Source organism: Camarhynchus parvulus, chromosome Z (genome assembly GCF_901933205.1).
Source record: "Camarhynchus parvulus chromosome Z, STF_HiC, whole genome shotgun sequence".
In the NCBI taxonomy this organism is placed as follows: Eukaryota; Metazoa; Chordata; class Aves; order Passeriformes; family Thraupidae; genus Camarhynchus; species Camarhynchus parvulus.
Window position 1 is genome coordinate 45,297,802 of NC_044601.1, and position 8,194 is coordinate 45,305,995.

Genomic DNA, 8,194 nt, shown 5'->3' on the forward strand with positions numbered 1-8,194 from the left:
CATCCAGAGCAGTGTGGGCAGCAGGGCCAGGGAGGGGATTCTGCCCCTCTGCTCTGCTCTGCTGAGACCCCACCTGCAGTGCTGCACCAGCTCAGAGCTCCCAGCACAGGAAGGACATGGAGATGTTGGAGTAGTCCAGAGGGGGGCCATGAAGATGATCAGGAAACTGTAGCACCTCACCTATGACGACAGGCTGAGAGAACTGGGTTACTCAGCCTGGGGAAGAGACAGCTCCAGGGGGACATTATCGTGGCTTTTTTTGGCACTTTGAGGGAGCTGATAAGAAAGATGAGGACAGAATTTTTAAGTAGGCCCTGTTGTGATAGGACAAGGGGTAATGGTTAAAATGTAAAGGGTAGATGTAGACTAGACATATGGAAGTTTTTTACAATGGGGTTGGTGAAATGTTGGAACAGGCTGCCCAGAACTGGTAATTGCTCCATGCTTGTAAGCATTCAGTGTCAGGCTGGATGAGGCTTTGAGCAACCTGATCTAGTTGAAGGAGTGCTCTGCTTATTGCAAGGTATTTGACAAGATGATCTTAAAAGGTCCCTTCCAACCCAATTTGTTCTATATATCTGTATGTCATGGCAATTTGATGCATTACAATGTTTGCTATTCATGTTTTCTTTCAAGTGAGTTTGCCAAGGTAGATGTGGAGACAAATGTGAGATATTCTCTACACAAATCAAAATGGAATGAAAATATGATAACATAAATGCCATTTAAGATCTTGATGTCTAAGAAGACTAATAAAATGAAATTTGGAAGACTTTGGAAGACATTTGGAATGACTGATGAGTTGTTTTAAGCTCCACTGGATTTCCTGCCTCTGCATTGAAATTTAATATTTGTTCAGGTGGCAAACTTGCCAGACATATCTGTTCATTGTGAATGTAAGTTTTTGTTCTGAAAAATAATTATTTTTTCCCATTTAATAAGATTTTTTTACATTATGCAAGTTCTTCAATACCGACATAACTAAGTTACAGAGGAGCTAGAACAAGATACTGTTATTACCAGTGTAGAGCCTGTTGTTCATTTTCTGGTTTTATTTAATTACAATATTAATATAAGGCTTTATTTTTTTTTCCTTTTGAAGTAGGCTGCAACTTGAATAAAATAGGAAAAAAAGTTCGAGATAAGAGTTTGTAGTGGTCTCTTGTGCTGGTGAATGTTTGAAATGCTTTACAGCAGTGCCAAGCATACATACGTTTGTACAACAAGTTAGAAAGTAATTATTTATATGAAAACATAGTTATTTTTCCAGCAGTTATTTTTCCATCTTATGCTCCAGAATCTAGTATTTTTAACTATTAAGATGGAATGTAATAAATTGGAATACTTCAAATGGTTAATCGTGCATTGTATTGGAGGGGATGTAGTGCTGGATGTCCTGTTTTGGGAAAGGATATTAATCGGTTTATATGGGGAAGAGAGCAGTTATTGCACATGGCATCATCCTTGACTTGTAGGTAATTTGGAAATAACCAGGTTGAGTTGTCTTGAAATATAGTTAATAAATGACCTTGCCACAGCACAGTTACAGACAAAAAGCATGTCTGTTATTATTCTTTTAATGTACTTTTAATATAGAACATATTTGCAGCTCTTTGTTGCAAAGAATACCTCCTTACCCTGAATATTCTCGTGGCTCAGGAGCAGTGTGTAATCAGAAAAGAGGCTTTTCTAAAGAAATGCAACCAGAATTAGACTGGTATTTAAAAAGAATAGTGAATTAAAACTTCCCTGTCCTGTGCTCAGGCATCTGAATTACATGAGAGAAATAGATGAGCTGGTTGGTCATTCTTCTACTTTTATCAAGGTTTCAACTGAACATTCCCTAACAAAGACAGTGATATCTTCCCTGGACTAATTCTGCCAATAAGTGAAACTTTTATTGCTAGATCACGTATACATTCTAATTTCTTGAGGGTACTTCAACAGATAGGCTTGAAGACCATGCTGCTAGAATTTACTAAATTGTATTGTTTGAGTTGTTCAAGGCTGAGTAACTAATGATGTGAAAACTTTTGGTATTTTAGAAAATACTAAAATACTTATTGTCTAACATTATGATTAAGCTATGTAGAGTGTTTAAAAGATTAGAAAGTGAAGCAAACTTATAAAAATGAAAATCAGAGATAACTGGTCCATTACTTGATGGGCTCAGTTACCTCACAAATAGGGATGTAGACAGAGCAGAGGCATTTAATGCCTTCTTCACTTCTATCTTCAACACAGGTCATAGGCTGTGGATCCACAGAGGTCTCTCCAAGAAGGCCATGACTAGAGAGACAGTGAACTCCCCAGATGACTCTGAACTTGTCTGAGGCTTCTTCAGCTAGATGTGCATAAATTTATGGGCCCCAAAATTTATGGGCCCCAAAGAGATTCATCCCAGAGTACTGAAAGAAGTGGCTGATGTTGTTGCAGGATCTCTCTCCCATACTACTCAACTACCTTGGCAGTCTGGAAAGGTCCCAATCTACTTCAAGTGGCAAATAGTGTCTCAGTTCTCAAGCAAGGTGAGAAGGAATGTTGGTAATTATTGTCTCACTGCAGTGCTTGGTAAAATTATGGATAATGTAATCCAGGAGTGACTGAAAAACAATGGAGTGACAATGCAGTCATTGATCAGCAAGGGCTTATGAGGGGAAGGTCCTCCTTGACATATTTTATTTCCCTTTATGTCAAGCTCCACCATCTAATTAATGATGGAAAGCCAGTGGATGTGGACTATAGTATTGTAAGTTCACTTGGGGAAGATTCTCCAAGCTGTGGCACTTGGGGATCAGCGTGGAGTTAGAAGAGGAAGAAGAGTAGGAAGAGTAGTAGTAAGAAAGTACTAAGTAGTAGTAATACTTAGCTCAAGAAAATGACTCACTGCCTCTTTGCCAATGATACTTTCCATTTTGTAACATTACTTTGTATGTGTGTGTTGAAAGCTAAACATTCATCTAAACATTCAGATTATTATTAATTAAGGTAGTAGTTGTCAAATAAGATTCTTTCCCTTCAGCTGTTTTCAATAGCCAGTATATTCAAGCAGAAACCATTTGGGACATTGTGAAAAACTGAGTAACGCTACCCAGTGACATAGAAGCCCTAGGCAACAGTAATTTGACTGATGCTTGGATGTTCTATGAATCAGAAGACAGTCTCTGCAGTGTATATTTTTTTTCCTTTGTTACTTGAATGTGAGTTATAAAAACTTACTTGTCCTAAGTTTTGCTGGATACATAGTCCAACGCATACGAAAAGCTTGCCTAAGTCCTTATTTCCATGATAGAAATTCAGGAGGAGGTTTCCTCTGGAAATGAGGCCTGATAGTATCTTATAATAATATTACATTGTTACATTGGAAACTATGTAAATTAACTTTTAGATAATAATTCTTGTATTTTTTTCAGTTGTCAGCATTTGCCATTGACATCCTAGGTCTACAGCTGCTGCAGATGTGCCTATGTTTGTATTCTTTCCAAGGATAACATGCAGGTGGATAGCCTGCTATATTCAGTGGTGAGTGAATGTAGCAACTGAAGTAAAGCAATCCTTATGTATGCTTCCAGTAAAGTATGCTGAGGCTGGATGTAGAGGAAAGGTGCTATAAGATAGTTGCAAGCCATCCCTAACCTGGCTGCACCCCATCAACCTGTACCTCTTTTCCTTCTGGCAAGTTTAACTTTCCAAAGGCCTGATCATCCCATAAATCAGTAGGTTCTCTCTGTAATTTTGGAGTTGTGGACTTTTGTCCCTGCTTCCTTGCACAGATGATTTTTTATGTGATCAGCCACAAAAAGCAAAAACAATGAAAAGTTTTGAAGTTTAGAAATGAACGCATACCTATGTAAAGCCATTAAATTCTTGCTGAAAGACATGGGATGGTAATGGGGTTTTACTGGCTTCTTTCTCTCCTTTAGGGTTTTTGAGAAGTAACTCACTTTTCCACAGAAATGAGAGGGGAACACATCTTTAAAGCAAAAATATTGATATGAACGAGTCAGTTGAGTCAGGCACGTTCCCCTCCTCCTGCAGGTGAAAACACAAAACACTTTACTTCAATGGCAACCTTTCTCCTTTTTTGGTTATGTGTTCAACATTGCTTCTTTATTGGTTCCCAACAGCACTTAACAGGTGCAATGAACAGATCAAATAAACCGTACCTAAACCATAGGTAACAAGTAGAAAACAGAATTAACACTTTTCCTTCATTTACCCCACAGTTCTTTTGGACTGAAGCAAAATCCTCTTTCATCTCTCACAGGGAGGTATTCTGCTCTGTTACAGCAGTCTGATTTGCTTAATATTAGTCTAACACTGCTGTTAAAAAGAAAGTATACTGTCCATCTACAGCAGACAGGTTATAAATTAAATTGCAGTGGAGCAAGAGGAAACTTGCTCAGTCTCTACCTCCAGTCTGGTACTCATAACCCCACATCTTCAGTGCTTCACTGTGCTTAACCAGTGTAACAGGTGGGCAGAAAAGCCTTAGGGAGTCAACATCAGCTGCTTTTAAGAGCAGGTGAAGTTCATATAATGTATACGTGGCAGCTGAGAAGCTAAGGTGAGGCGTGGTTTGTCGGGGTCCATGCACTGTGCAACACGAAACACGCGTGGAAGGGCCGGGTAGCAGGCTGATCAACCAGCCCCTTGCGGTGATGACCGCGGCAGGGCGGCCCGGGCAGCGGAGCGGAGCAGAGCGCTGCAGCAGCGCGCGGGAGCGCGGGGCTGTCCCGCCCCGCCGTGGGCGCGCACCGTGCGCTGCGCCCGGAGAGGGCAGCGCTCCGCTCCTGAGGGCGCCGGGGGCTTCCCCCGCTCGTGGCCGGGGCGCCGTCGGGATCCCCGCAGGGCTCCCGCCGTTCGTTGCCTGTCCCGTGGAGCTGCGGCGGCTGCCCCGGGCTCTGCTCCCCGGGAGCCTCCCAGCGCCGCGGGCTGTCACAAAGCGCCTTTGTTACCGCGCGCTGCCGGGGCGGGCCCGGGCGCGTCCCGCAGCGCTCCCGCGGCGGCTCGGCAGCGCCCCCTCCCTCCTGCCTCCCTCCCTCCCTCCTGCCTCCCTCCGTCCGTGCCCGGCGGCGGCGGCGCCTGCCCGCCCCGCCACACTGCGCGTAGGTAAGGCGGCCGCTGCCGCGCAGGGCGAGCGCGTTCCGCACCTGCTGCCCGCGGCGCCGAGGCCGCTGCGCCGGCGGGGAAGCGGTGCATGGTCCGAGCCTGCGGCGGCGCGCAGCGTCCCGCTCCGCGGAGCTGCGGCGATATTCCGCCGGCTGGGACCGCGCCCCGGCGCCGCCGTGCGCCTGGGCGGGCTCCACTGGTGTCCCCGCAAAGCCTTTGCGTGCCCTGTCAGTGGCCTTCAGAGCCCCAAAAGGCGGAGAAGGATTTCAGTAGGGCTTTGTTGTAGCTTTGTTGTTCTTGTTCTTAAATACATGCTGTTGTTTCTTTTCCTGTTTTAAGTTCACTCTTTGTCTTAAAAGCTACTCTCTTTTTTTTTTCTCCCTCAGTTTTTGCCTCACTGGGGACAAGGTATTCGGTCAATCATAAAGATGCTTGCCTTTCTCGTACAGAGCAAAAGTTTTTAACTGCGTTACTCGTAACTTTTTTAATAGCCAAGAATGTTAAGGAAATGAAAGCTTTTCTAATGGTAAAATTCTGAGAAACACCTTTCGAAGCTGTTCTTGTTGGGGCACTGCTGTGTGCGGCTTAGAGTCTGGTCTTATACAAAAATGGATGAAGTTCTTCTCATAAATCTTTTAAGGCGCACAGATGTGGCAGAAAATCTACCAGATGTTTTATTTTACAGAAGTAATTTGCTCTTTACTGGACATTGTGGAAATAGGATATCAGGGGGCATTTTACTAAGTGGGATTTTTCCACATAAGTAAAGATGGAACTGTATTCTGTATACTCAGTATGAAAAACTGACAGGACAACATCTGTTGGAAATATTGAACTACTTAAATGCTTTTGTTTTTCCACAATGGGTATGAATATTAACTGAAACAATGAAAGTGATTGTGTAGGTGTATCTTGGTAATAGGCTTATCTGGCCTTCTCAGTTAACTTGCAAATTAGACATTTATGCCAATGATTTACAGAATTTTCAAAAACTTACAGATTTTCCTAACAAGTAGTTGAGTTGTGTCTTTCAAGCTTAGAATCATTAAGCAGATACCACCAAACTACATTAATAGTTAAAAGATGTCTATAAGTTGCACTTCTGAAGGGAAGCTGTTGCTTTGATTATTAGAATTATGTTTAATGAATTTTGATATAAAAGTTTTTTTCTGGTTCTTAGTGTAGAGCTTGTAGCACAGTTCTAGGTGTCCATGAAGGCTGAATACCAATTACAAAAATATCTTTAAATACACAGAATATGCGCTTGTTTTGTTAATTATAGCAGTTTGGTGGATGGCCAAGCCTGAGGGATGATGAAGTGTTGCAAGATAGCGCTGGAGCCCTCATTTGAACGCATTTGTAGAACCAAAAGTTTCTGGTCCATTTCTTTGCTACCTTGTCATTCAGCTGTACAACTGTACTGCACGAACTCTTTCAAGGATTTGCTGTTGCTCTGGTCCCATGGGTTCACAGTGCCCAAACTAGGGAGCAGTAAATGGTAAAAAAGCCATTAAAAATTTCATAATTAGAAAGCTACTGGCTTTGTCAAAACAGGTGTTAAAAGGAGTGAGGTAAGACAGGTGTCTCACAACATTATCAAACATATTTTATTTGTTTCAGTAACCTTAGTAATACGTTTGATTTTATTTTTGTCTTTTGGTAATGTATAACCCACTTTTCACATTTTAAGGTCTAGGGCCCCATTTTCTTTTTAGTTGAAATGAAAATGCTACATTAAGAAGGTTAATACAGGAATACATAAAGAATGTATTTTGCCAACCTCAACAGCAGGCTTCTGTCAGAAAAGAATTTTTTTTGTTTTGTGTTTTAAAATCCAAGACTGTTCTTTAAAGGTGAAGAAGTGTGGTCGTTTTTTGGAGACTCTTGAATTCCTTTCTAAGGATCACAAAATGGCTGTGCTTTTAACAAAATAATTTGTGTATATATTTTGGTATTTCAATAGTCCTGAATGGGGTGATTTTTTTTAATAAGAATAAATGAAAGGAAAAAAAACTAGCTTCTGTTTGTCTCAAATTGTTGAGAAGAGCGACATTTTAAAAGGTGGTTAGCTGCACTTCTGTTCAGTTGCCTTCAAGGGCAGCTAATGTCTGGTGAAGTAATCAGCACTAGTGTGAACTGCTTCATGATAAATGTGATAGGCAAAGGCTTATTGCACCTCTCAGTTTGAACAGTGTTAGAAGTCAGTAAGTTAATGTGCTTGTGACGCTATGAGCTGAGGGTTCTGCTTTGTCCCCTCCTTATCCTCCAATCCTCTAGATGTTCAGGAGACCCTAATGGAAAAATGGATGATCATGTAAAAAACCTTGTCTGTAAAGTTAAATCTTTGACTTTGGGAATGTAGTATTTATTATGCATGTATTTTCAGCTTGCTAGTTTTTTTTCCTTTCATTTATTTTGTCCAAGATCTTTTAGTCAGGTTCAGAAAAAAGACCTGTACTTAAAAGACTGTTTTGTGCCGCATTTGACCTGGTGGCTGTGCAGTGTAGTTCCTGGTGCTGGGGAAGCTGTGAGTGAGCCTTTGGTGTACTAACATTACATAACTCAGATGGAATCTATAAATTCAGGAACACAATTTAGTTCCGTTGCTGTGCTTTTATAGTGGGAGCTGTGGGATGAGTGCTAGTAATGGACACTGGCTTGTCTGTGAGCACCATACTGAAATCTCAAAGGTTTTGATGAGTATTAAGATCTGAGAAATATAAACAGACTATTTGCATAGTCAAAAAAAAAATGGTGGTAATGGTTAGTTAGACAATCAACAAGCAGAAGAGAGCTCAGTAGAAGACTTGTGATCTGCATGCGCTGCTAGACTTCTACAACACATTTTGCTAAGACAAATATGTTGGATTTTAAAGCATTACAGATGATGCTCTGAGGATTCCTGCTTGCCTTCCAGCGGCCTCTGGGTGGGATGTGTCTTTGCTTTATTGTTGTTTTGGTTGAGCACAAATACAGATTTAATGTGTCTTGATATAGTGGTAATAAGACTAATTCTCAGCGTTTTATAGACATGGGTTTCAGTGTGACCATCACGAAAAAGAAGTATAGTTAAAAAGGAAGA

General features: G+C 41.5%; 1 long non-coding RNA gene across 1 annotated transcript; it reads left to right on the forward strand.

The window, feature by feature from the left end:
* Positions 1-4,943, forward strand: LOC115915216. Its single transcript, XR_004061493.1, has 3 exons — positions 1-896; positions 2,245-2,528; positions 3,414-4,943. It is a non-coding gene; the product is annotated as an uncharacterized LOC115915216 (long non-coding RNA).
* Positions 4,944-8,194: the final 3,251 nt, after the last annotated feature.